This window comes from Camellia sinensis, chromosome 6 (genome assembly GCF_055761805.1).
Source record: "Camellia sinensis isolate YWXY chromosome 6, ASM5576180v1, whole genome shotgun sequence".
Lineage (NCBI taxonomy): Eukaryota > Viridiplantae > Streptophyta > Magnoliopsida > Ericales > Theaceae > Camellia > Camellia sinensis.
The window spans coordinates 1,035,001-1,047,500 of NC_138966.1; positions in this window are offsets into that span (position 1 = coordinate 1,035,001).

The window sequence follows — 12,500 nt, forward strand, 5'->3', positions numbered from 1 at the left end:
TGGCATGGCATGCTGCTGGCCAAGGCCGTGGCATGACATGCTGGCCAAGGCCGGGGCATGGCATGCTGCTGGCCAAGGTCGTGGCATGGCATGCTGCTGGCCAAGGCCGTGGCATGACATGCTTGCCAAGGCCAGGGCATGGCATGCTGCTGGCCAAGGCTTTGGCATGCCATGTTGCTGGCCAAGGCTGTGGCATGGCATGCTGCCCTAGGCCAACGTGCCACCGCCACCGCCGCGGGCCGCCACTCGACGCATCCCGTGCTTGGCTATGTAGTTTCGATGCCACAAGCCAATGCCACAAGCCAAGCGATGGCATGTGCCAAGCGCCCGCCTAGGCATAGGCGTGGCCTGTGGCCTGGCCATGCTGGCCAGCCTTAAGGGAGGTGCCCCCCCCTTATAATAGCCTGTTAAGCCCTTTTCAATCTGGCAGGAGGAAACATCAAGCATGTTCGAGGAGTCATAATGGGGTTTTTTTAAAAAGTAATGGTTTTTTGCCAAAACTTTCAACATGAAAGTTGTATGAAATAATTTAATACACCATAAAAAAAATTATAAAAAAATATTTGGCCACCGGAATATTTTATTTTAATTTATTTCAATTTTAATACTTAAAAAATAATAAAAATTACTAAAAATACTCAAAAAATTCTAGAAAAATTCCAACAATTATAAGATGAGGCACTAGTAATTATAGTAATTTTTTTAATTATTTTTTTATTTTTAATTTATTTTATTATAATTTTTATGAGTAAATAAATAATTAAAAAGCCCGACGAACGTGCAAAAACTCTTAGAGAAACCCAGCAAGCATCGGATAGCTCGAATGCAAATAACAAACGCAACAGGCAACTTCCGAGGGACATACTTTTCCCAACAAGCTTCCACTGGGGAAAGCACTAGCAACGTGTTCGCAAGTCAAAGGCAACCAAACCGGCTATTACCCGAGGGACAAGCATTTCGCAGGGCAACATATACGTAAGTCAAAGCCAAACCAAATGGCAATTACACGAGGGACAGGATTGCTTGCCAAGGGCGTGGCATGCGATGTTCTAGCCCAAGGCCAAGGCACGCCACGCTGCGGGACAAGGCCGTGGCAAGACATGCGGCTGGCCTTGGCCTTGGCATGGCATGCCGCCGGCTTTGGCTGGGCTGCGTTGGCCTTGCCATGGAATGTTGCTGGCTTCGGATGGGCTGCCTTGGCCTTGGCCTTGGCCGTGGCATGGCATGCTGCTGGCCTTGGCCTTGGCCTTGGCATGGCATGCTGCTGGCTTTGGCTGGGCTGCCTTGGCCGTGGCATGGCATGCTGCTGGCTTTGGCTGGGCTGCCTTGGCCGTGGCATGGCATGCTGCTGGCCTAGGCCTTGGCATGGCATGCTGCTGGCTTTGGCTGGGCTGCCTTGGCCGTAGCATGGCATGCTGCTGGCCTAGGCCTTGGCATGGCATGCTGCTGGCTTTGGCTGGCAGCCTTGGCCGTGGCATGGCATGCTGCTGGCCTTGGCCTTGGCATGGCATGCTGCTGGCTTTGGCTGGCCTGCCTTGGCCGTGGCATGGCATGCTGCTGGCCTTGGCCTTGGCATGGCATGCTGCTGGCTTTGGCTGGCCTGCCTTGGCCGTGGCATGGCATGCTGCTGGCCTAGGCCTTGGCATGGCATGCTGCTGGCTTTGGCTGGCCTGCCTTGGCCGTGGCATGGCATGCTGCTGGCCTAGGCCTGGCATGGCATGCTGCTGGCTTTGGCTGGGCTGCCTTGGCCGTGGCATGGCATGCTGCTGGCCTTGGCCTTGATATGGCATGCTGCTGGCTTTGGCTGGGCTGCCTTGGCCGTGGCATGGCATGCTGCTGGCCTAGGCCTTGGCATGGCATGCTGCTGGCTTTGGCTGGGCTGCCTTGGCCTTGGCATGGCATGCTGCTGGCTTTGGCTGGCCTGCCTTGGCCGTGGCATGGCATGCTGCTGGCCTAGGCCATGGCATGGCATGCTGCTGGCTTTGGCTGGGCTGCCTTGGCCGTGGCATGGCATGCTGCTGCCCTTGGCCTTGATATGGCATGCTGCTGGCTTTGGCTGGGCTGCCTTGGCCGTGGCATGGCATGCTGCTGGCCTAGGCCTTGGCATGGCATGCTGCTGGCTTTGGCTGGCCTGCGTTGGCCGTGGCATGGCATGCTGCTGGCCTAGGCCTTCGCATGGCATGCTGCTGGCTTTGGCTGGGCTGCCTTGGCCGTGGCATGGCATGCTGCTGGCCTTGGCCTTGGCATGGCATGCTGCTGGCTTTGGCTGGGCTGCCTTGGCCGTGGCATGGCATGCTGGTGGCCTAGGCCTTGGCATGGCATGCTGCTGGCTTTGGCTGGCCTGCCTTGGCCGTGGCATGGCATGCTGCTGGCCTAAGCCTTGGCATGGCATGCTGCTGGCTTTGGTTGGGCTGCCTTGGCCGTGGCATGGCATGCTGCTGGCCTTGGCCTTGGCATGGCATGCTGCTCGCTTTGGCTGGCCTGCCTTGGCCGTGGCATGGCATGCTGCTGGCCTAGGCCTTGGCATGGCATGCTGCTGGCTTTGGCAGGCCTGCCTTGGCCGTGGCATGGCATGCTGCTGGCCTTGGCCTTGGCATGGCATGCTGCTGGCTTTGGCTGGCCTGCCTTGGCCGTGGCATGGCATGCTGCTGGCGTAGGCCTTGGCATGGCATGCTGCTGGCTTTGGCTGGCCTGTTTTGGCCGTGGCATGGCATGCTGCTGGCCTAGGCCTTGGCATGGCATGCTGCTGGCTTTGGCTGGCCTGCCTTGGCCGTGGCATGGCATGCTGCTGGCCTAGGCCATGGCATGGCATGCTGCTGGCTTTGGCTGGGCTGCCTTGGCCGTGGCATGGCATGCTGCTGGCCTTGGCCTTGATATGGCATGCTGCTGGCTTTGGCTGGGCTGCCTTGGCCGTGGCATGGCATGCTGCTGGCCTAGGCCTTGGCATGGCATGCTGCTGGCTTTGGCTGGCCTGCCTTGGCCGTGGCATGGCATGCTGCTGGCCTTGGCCTTGGCATGGCATGCTGCTGGCTTTGGCTGGCCTGCCTTGGCCGTGGCATGGCATGCTGCTGGCCTAGGCCATGGCATGGCATGCTGCTGGCTTTGGCTGGGCTGCCTTGGCCGTGGAATGGCATGCTGCTGCCCTTGGCCGTGATATGGCATGCTGCTGGCTTTGGCTGGGCTGCCTTGGCCGTGGCATGGCATGCTGCTGGCCTAGGCCTTGGCATGGCATGCTGCTGGCTTTGGCTGGCCTGCCTTGGCCGTGGCATGGCATGCTGCTGGCCTAGGCCTTGGCATGGCATGCTGCTGGCTTTGGCTGGGCTGCCTTGGCCGTGGCATGGCATGCTGCTGGCCTTGGCCATGGCATGGCATGCTGCTGGCTTTGGCTGGGCTGCCTTGGCCGTGGCATGGCATCCTGGTGGCCTAGGCCTTGGCATGGCATGCTGCTGGCTTTGGCTGGCCTGCCTTGGCCGTGGCATGGCATGCTGCTGGCCTAGGCCTTGGCATGGCATGCTGCTGGCTTTGGTCGGGCTGCCTTGGCCGTGGCATGGCATGCTGCTGGCCTTGGCCTTGGCATGGCATGCTGCTGGCTTTGGCTGGCCTGCCTTGGCCGTGGCATGGCATGCTGCTGGCCTAGGCCTTGGCATGGCATGCTGCTGGCTTTGGCTGGGCTGCCTTGGCCGTGGCATGGCATGCTGCTGGCCTTGGCCTTGGCATGGCATGCTGCTGGCTTTGGCTGGGCTGCCTTGGCCGTGGCATGGCATGCTGCTGGCCATGGCCTTGGCATGGCATGCTGCTGGCTTTGGCTTGCCTGCCTTGGCCGTGGCATGGCATGCTGCTGGCCTAGGCCTTGGCAAGGCATGCTGCTGGCTTTGGCTGGGCTGCCTTGGCCGTGGCATGGCATGCTGCTGGCCTTGGCCTTGGCATGGCATGCTGCTGGCTTTGGCTGGGCTGCCTTGGCCGTGGCATGGCATGCTGGTGGCCTAGGCCTTGGCATGGCATGCTGCTGGCTTTTGCTGGCCTGCCTTGGCCGTGGCATGGCATGCTGCTGGCCTAGGCCTTGGCATGGCATGCTGCTGGCTTTGGTTGGGCTGCCTTGGCCGTGGCATGGCATGCTGCTGGCCTTGGCCTTGGCATGGCATGCTGCTGGCTTTGGCTGGCCTGCCTTGGCCGTGGCATGGCATGCTGCTGGCCTAGGCCATGGCATGGCATGCTGCTGGCTTTGGCTGGGCTGCCTTGGCCGTGGCATGGCATGCTGCTGGCCTTGGCCTTGGCATGGCATGCTGCTGGCTTTGGCTGGGCTGCCTTGGCCGTGGCATGGCATGCTGCTGGCCATGGCCTTGGCATGGCATGCTGCTGGCTTTGGCTCGCCTGCCTTGGCCGTGGCATGGCATGCTGCTGGCCTAGGCCATGGCATGGCATGCTGCTGGCTTTGGCTGGGCTGCCTTGGCCGTGGCATGGCATGCTGCTGGCCTTGGCCTTGATATGGCATGCTGCTGGCTTTGGCTGGGCTGCCTTGGCCGTGGCATGGCATGCTGCTGGCCTAGGCCTTGGCATGGCATGCTGCTGGCTTTGGCTGGCCTGCCTTGGCCGTGGCATGGCATGCTGCTGGCCTTGGCCTTGGCATGGCATGCTGCTGGCTTTGGCTGGCCTGCCTTGGCCGTGGCATGGCATGCTGCTGGCCTAGGCCATGGCATGGCATGCTGCTGGCTTTGGCTGGGCTGCCTTGGCCGTGGCATGGCATGCTGCTGCCCTTGGCCGTGATATGGCATGCTGCTGGCTTTGGCTGGGCTGCCTTGGCCGTGGCATGGCATGCTGCTGGCCTAGGACTTGGCATGGCATGCTGCTGGCTTTGGCTGGCCTGCCTTGGCCGTGGCATGGCATGCTGCTGGCCTAGGCCTTGGCATGGCATGCTGCTGGCTTTGGCTGGGCTGCCTTGGCCGTGGCATGGCATGCTGCTGGCCTTGGCCATGGCATGGCATGCTGCTGGCTTTGGCTGGGCTGCCTTGGCCGTGGCATGGCATGCTGGTGGCCTAGGCCTTGGCATGGCATGCTGCTGGCTTTGGCTGGCCTGCCTTGGCCGTGGCATGGCATGCTGCTGGCCTAGGCCTTGGCATGGCATGCTGCTGGCTTTGGTCGGGCTGCCTTGGCCGTGGCATGGCATGCTGCTGGCCTTGGCCTTGGCATGGCATGCTGCTGGCTTTGGCTGGCCTGCCTTGGCCGTGGCATGGCATGCTGCTGGCCTAGGCCTTGGCATGGCATGCTGCTGGCTTTGGCTGGGCTGCCTTGGCCGTGGCATGGCATGCTGCTGGCCTTGGCCTTGGCATGGCATGCTGCTGGCTTTGGCTGGGCTGCCTTGGCCGTGGCATGGCATGCTGCTGGCCATGGCCTTGGCATGGCATGCTGCTGGCTTTGGCTTGCCTGCCTTGGCCGTGGCATGGCATGCTGCTGGCCTAGGCCTTGGCAAGGCATGCTGCTGGCTTTGGCTGGGCTGCCTTGGCCGTGGCATGGCATGCTGCTGGCCTTGGCCTTGGCATGGCATGCTGCTGGCTTTGGCTGGGCTGCCTTGGCCGTGGCATGGCATGCTGGTGGCCTACGCCTTGGCATGGCATGCTGCTGGCTTTTGCTGGCCTGCCTTGGCCGTGGCATGGCATGCTGCTGGCCTAGGCCTTGGCATGGCATGCTGCTGGCTTTGGTTGGGCTGCCTTGGCCGTGGCATGGCATGCTGCTGGCCTTGGCCTTGGCATGGCATGCTGCTGGCTTTGGCTGGCCTGCCTTGGCCGTGGCATGGCATGCTGCTGGCCTAGGCCATGGCATGGCATGCTGCTGGCTTTGGCTGGGCTGCCTTGGCCGTGGCATGGCATGCTGCTGGCCTTGGCCTTGGCATGGCATGCTGCTGGCTTTGGCTAGGCTGCCTTGGCCGTGGCATGGCATGCTGCTGGCCATGGCCTTGGCATGGCATGCTGCTGGCTTTGGCTCGCCTGCCTTGGCCGTGGCATGGCATGCTGCTGGCCTAGGCCTTGGCATGGCATGCTGCTGGCTTTGGCTGGGCTGCCTTGGCCGTGGCATGGCATGCTGCTGGCCTTGGCCTTGGCATGGCATGCTGCTGGCTTTGGCTGGCCTGCCTTGGCCGTGGCATGGCATGCTGCTGGCCTAGGCCTTGGCATGGCATGCTGGTGGCTTTGGCTGGGCTGCCTTGGCCGTGGCATGGCATGCTGCTGGCCTTGGCCTTGGCATGGCATGCTGCTGGCTTTGGCTGGGCTGCCTTGGCCGTGGCATGGCATGCTGCTGGCCATGGCCTTGGCATGGCATGCTGCTGGCTTTGGCTGGCCTGCCTTGGCCGTGGCATGGCATGCTGCTGGCCTAGGCCTTGGCATGGCATGCTGCTGGCTTTGGCTGGGCTGCCTTGGCCGTGGCATGGCATGCTGCTGGCCATGGCCTTGGCATGGCATGCTGCTGGCTTTGGCTCGCCTGCCTTGGCCGTGGCATGGCATGCTGCTGGCCTAGGCCTTGGCATGGCATGCTGCTGGCTTTGGGTGGGCTGCCTTGGCCGTGGCATGGCATGCTGCTGGCCTTGGCCTTGGCATGGCATGCTGCTGGCTTTGGCTGGCCTGCCTTGGCCGTGGCATGGCATGCTGCTGGCCTAGGCCTTGGCATGGCATGCTGCTGGCTTTGGCTGGGCTGCCTTGGCCGTGGCATGGCATGCTGCTGGCCTTGGCCTTGGCATGGCATGCTGCTGGCTTTGGCTTGCCTGCCTTGGCCGTGGCATGGCATGCTGCTGGCCTAGGCCTTGGCATGGCATGCTGCTGGCTTTGGCTGGGCTGCCTTGGCCGTGGCATGGCATGCTGCTGGCCTTGGCCTTGGCTTGGCATGCTGCTGGCTTTGGCTGGGCTGCCTTGGCCGTGGCATGGCATGCTGCTGGCCTTGGCCTTGGCATGGCATGCTGCTGGCTTTGGCTGGCCTGCCTTGGCCGTGGCATGGCATGCTGCTGGCCTTGGCATGGCATGCTGCTGGCTTTGGCTGGGCTGCCTTGGCCGTGGCATGGCATGCTGGTGGCCTAGGCCTTGGCATGGCATGCTGCTGGCTTTGGCTGGCCTGCCTTGGCCGTGGCATGGCATGCTGCTGGCCTTGGCCTTGGCATGGCATGCTGCTGGCTTTGGTTGGCCTGCCTTGGCCGTGGCATGGCATGCTGCTGGCTTTGGCTGGGCTGCCTTCGCCTTGGCATGGCATGCTGCTGGCCTTGGCATGGCATGCTGCTGGCTTTGGCTGGGCTGCCTTCGCCGTGGCATGCCATGCTGCTGGCCTTGGCCTTGGGGCTTGGCTGCCTTGGCTGCGGTTCTTATCACTAGACGTGCGTTGCGTGCGAAGGCGTGCAAAGGCGTGCGCGACCATTCGCGCAACACGCGCACCGTGGTCAAAAGACCACGCGCGCGGTATTCGCACAGGCCACGCTGCCCACGCCGCTGGCATGCCAGGCCAGGCTGCCCTGGCCGGCCGCATGCCAGGCCGCCTAGGCCGTGCGCATGCCATGCCGTGCTGCCCAGGCCGGCTGCATGCCAGGCCGCCCAGGCCGTGCGCATGCCATGCCGTGCTGCCCACGCCGCGGGCATGCCAGGCCAGCTGCATGCCAGGCCGCCCGGGCCGTGCGCAAGCCATGCCGTGCTGCCCACGCCGCGGGCATGCCAGGCCGGCTGCATGCCAGGCCGCCCAGGCCGTGCGCATGCCATGCCGTGCTGCCCATGCCGCGCGCATGCCAGGCCGCCCACGCCCGCGCGCATGCCACGCCATGCTGCCCAAGGCCGCGCCCAGGCCGCGCAAGGCCGCGGCCAGGCCGCCCAAGGCCGCGCCCAGGCCGCGCAAGGCCGCCCAAGGCCGCCCAAGGCCGCGGTCCAGGCCGCCCAAGGCCGCGGCCGAGCCGCCCCAGGCCGCAGCCCAGGCCGCGGTCGAGCCGCAGTGCATGTAACCCAAGGCCGCAGCCCAGGCCGCGCCCAACATGGGGCGTACCTGCCACTGCCTTGGCCTGGGCAAGGGAGGTGCCCCCCCCTTATAATAGCCTGTTAAGCCCTTTTCAATCTGGCAGGAGGAAACATCAAGCATGTTCGAGGAGTCATAATGGGGTTTTTTTAAAAAGTAATGGTTTTTTGCCAAAACTTTCAACATGAAAGTTGTAGGAAATAATTTAATACACCATAAAAAAAATTAAAAAAAATATTTTTTTACAGAAAATATTTTATTTTAATTTATTTCGATATTAATACTTAAAAAATAATAAAAATTAATAAAAATGGTCAAAAAATTATGGAAAAATTCCCATAATTAAAGGATGATTCACTAGTAATTATAGAAATTATTAAATTATTTTTTTCATTTTTTTTATTTTATTTTGATTTTTTTATGCCAAATAAGGGCTTTAAAAATTCGAAAAGCTCCAGAAAAATTGCAAAAAAATAGGGAATGACATTTAAAATTGATTGTAGTGCATTTTTAATTGTGTTGCACGGTTTGGGTAAGATTATAAAAGAATCATGTTCAAAAAGATCGATCGAGGCGGTGGCACGCCATGGCCTTGGCCTTGGCCTTGGCCTTGGCCTTGCCTTGCACAGGGACTTGGCCTTGCCCACTGCCTTGGCCTTGGCTTTGGCCTTGGCCTTGGCATGGCATGGCATGCTCGCCGAGGCCGTGGCATGCCTTGCTGCTAGCCAAGGCCGTGGCGTGGCATGCTCGCCCAGCCCGTGGCATGCCGTGCTCGCCCAGCCCGTGGCACGCCATGTTGGCCCAAGGCATTGGCATGGCATGCCGGCCAAGGCATGCTGGCCAACGCTGCACAAGGCGGTGCCATGGCATGGCATGCTGACCAAGACCGTGCCATGGCATGCTGGGCGAGGCCGGGGCATGGCATGCTGGCCGAGGCCGTGGCTTGCCATGCCGCCACGGCCGTGGCATGCCGGGCAACGGACCGGCATGGCCCAGCCCGTGGCACGCCATGTTGGCCCAAGGCATTGGCATGGCATGCCGGCCAAGGCATGCTGGCCAACGCTGCGGCACGGCGTGCTGGACAAGGCGGTGCCATGGCATGGCATGCTGACCAAGACAATGCCATGGCATGCTGGCCGAGGCCGTGGCATGGCATGCTGGCCGAGGCCGTGGCATGGCATGCTGGGCAGCGCGGTGGCAAGGCATGGGGGCCGAGGCCGTGGCATGGCATGTTGGGCAACGCCGTGGCAAGACATGCGGGCCGAGGCCGTGGCATGGCATGCGGGCCGAGGCCGTCCGTGGCATGGCATGCGGGCCGAGGCCGTGGCACGACATGTTGGCCAAGGCTAAGGCATGGCACGCCGGGCAACGCGGTGGCACGGCATGCTGGGCAACGCGGTGGCAAGGCATGCGGGCCGAGGCCGTGGCATGGCATGTTGGGCAACGCCGTAGCAAGGCATGCGGGCCGAGGCCGTGGCATGTCATGCGAGCCGAGGCCGTGGCATGGCATGCGGGCCGAGGCCGTGGCATGGCAAGTTGGGCGACGTCGTGGCAAGGCATGCGGGCCGAGGCCGTGGCATGTCACGCGGGCCGAGGCCGTGGCATGGCATGCGGGCAGAGGCCGTGGCATGGCATGTTGGGCGACGCCGTCGCAAGGCATGCGGGCCGAGGCCGTGGCATGGCATGTTGGGCGACGCCGTAGCAAGGCATGCGGTCCGAGGCCGTGGCATGTCATGCGGGCCGAGGCCGTGGCATGGCATGCGGGCCGAGGCCGTGGCATGGCATGTTGGGCGACGCCGTAGCAAGGCATGCGGGCCGAGGCCGTGCCGTGGCATGCGGGCCGAGGCCGTGGCATGGCATGTTGGGCGACGCCGTAGCAAGGCATGCGGTCCGAGGCCGTGGCCTGTCATGCGGGCCGAGGCCGTGGCATGGCATGGCATGCAGGCCGATGCCGTGGCATGGCATGCGGGCCGAGGCCGTGGCATGGCATGCGGGCCGAGGCCGTGGCATGGCAAGTTGGGCGACGTCGTGGCAAGGCATGCGGGCCGAGGCCGTGGCATGTCACGCGGGCCGAGGCCGTGGCATGGCATGCGGGCAGAGGCCGTGGCATGGCATGTTGGGCGACGCCGTCGCAAGGCATGCGGGCCGAGGCCGTGGCATGGCATGTTGGGCGACGCCGTAGCAAGGCATGCGGTCCGAGGCCGTGGCATGTCATGCGGGCCGAGGCCGTGGCATGGCATGCGGGCCGAGGCCGTGGCATGGCATGTTGGGCGACGCCGTAGCAAGGCATGCGGGCCGAGGCCGTGCCGTGGCATGCGGGCCGAGGCCGTGGCATGGCATGTTGGGCGACGCCGTAGCAAGGCATGCGGTCCGAGGCCGTGGCCTGTCATGCGGGCCGAGGCCGTGGCATGGCATGGCATGCAGGCCGATGCCGTGGCATGGCATGCGGGCCGAGGCCGTGGCATGGCATGCGGGCCGAGGCCGTGGCATGGCAAGTTGGGCGACGTCGTGGCAAGGCATGCGGGCCGAGGCCGTGGCATGGCATGCGGGCCGAGGCCGTGGCAAGGCATGTTGGGCGACGCCGTAGCAAGGCATGCGGGCCGAGGCCGTGGCATGTCATGCGGGCCGAGGCCGTGGCGTGGCATGTTGGGCGACGCCGTAGCAAGGCATGCGGTCCGAGGCCGTGGCATGTCATGCGGGCCGAGGCCGTGGCATGGCATGCGGGCCGAGGCCGTGGCATGGCATGTTGGGCGACGCCGTAGCAAGGCATGCGGGACGAGGCCGTGCCGTGGCATGCGGGCCGAGGCCGTGGCATGGCATGTTGGGCGACGCCGTAGCAAGGCATGCGGTCCGAGGCCGTGGCATGTCATGCGGGCCGAGGCCGTGGCATGGCATGCGGGCCGAGGCCGTGGCATGGCATGTTGGGCGACGCCGTCGCAAGGCATGCGGGCCGAGGCCGTGGCATGGCATGTTGGGCGACGCCGTAGCAAGGCATGCGGTCCGAGGCCGTGGCATGTCATGCGGGCCGAGGCCGTGGCATGGCATGCGGGCCGAGGCCGTGGCATGGCATGTTGGGCGACGCCGTAGCAAGGCATGCGGTCCGAGGCCGTGGCATGTCATGCGGGCCGAGGCCGTGGCATGGCATGCGGGCCGAGGCCGTGGCATGGCATGTTGGGCGACGCCGTAGCAAGGCATGCGGGCCGAGGCCGTGCCGTGGCATGCGGGCCGAGGCCGTGGCATGGCATGTTGGGCGACGCCGTAGCAAGGCATGCGGTCCGAGGCCGTGGCATGTCATGCGGGCCGAGGCCGTGGCATGGCATGCGGGCCGAGGCCGTGGCATGGCATGTTGGGCGACGCCGTAGCAAGGCATGCGGGCCGAGGCCGTGGCATGGCATGCGGGCCGAGGCCGTGGCATGGCAAGTTGGGCGACGTCGTGGCAAGGCATGCGGGCCGAGGCCGTGGCATGTCATGCGGGCCGAGGCCGTGGCATGGCATGCGGGCCGAGGCCGTGGCAAGGCATGTTGGGCGACGCCGTAGCAAGGCATGCGGGCCGAGGCCGTGGCATGTCATGCGGGCCGAGGCCGTGGCACGTCATGCGGGCCGAGGCCGTGGCATGGCATGTTTGGCAACGCCGTGGCAAGACATGCGGGCCGTGGCATGGCATGGCATGCGGGCCGAGGCCGTGGCTCGACATGTTGGCCAAGGCTAAGGCATGGCACGCCGGGCAACGCGGTGGCATGGCATGCTGGGCAACGCGGTGGCAAGGCATGCGGGCCGAGGCCGTGGCATGGCATGTTGGGCAACGCCGTAGCAAGGCATGCGGGCCGAGGCCGTGCCATGGCATGCGGGCCTTGGCCGTGGCATGGCATGTTGGGCGACGCCGTCGCAAGGCATGCGGGCCGAGGCCGTGGCATGGCATGTTTGGCAACGCCGTGGCAAGACATGCGGGCCGTGGCATGGCATGGCATGCGGGCCGAGGCCGTGGCATGGCATGTTGGGCAACGCCGTGGCAAGGCATGCGGGCCGAGGCCGTGGCACGGCATGCGGGCCGAGGCCGTGGCATGGCATGTTGGGCGACGCCGTCGCAAGGCATGCGGGCCGAGGCCGTGGCCGTGGCATGGCATGCGGGCCGTGGCCGTGGCATGGCATGGCATGGCATGCGGGCCGAGGCCGTGGCATGGCATGTTGGGCAACGCCGTGGCAAGGCATGCGGGCCGAGGCCGTGGCATGGCATGATGGCCGAGGCCGTGGCATGTCATGCGGGCCGAGGCCGTGGCATGGCATGCGGGCCGAGGCCGTGGCATGGCATGTTGGGCGACGCCGTAGCAAGGCATGCGGTCCGAGGCCGTGGCATGTCATGCGGGCCGAGGCCGTGGCATGTCATGCGGGCCGAGGCCGTGGCATGGCTTGTTGGGCGACGCCGTAGCAAGGCATGCGGGCCGAGGCCGTGGCATGTCATGCGAGCCGAGGCCGTGGCATGGCATGCGGGCCGAGGCCGTGGCATGTCATGGGGCCGAGGCCGTGGC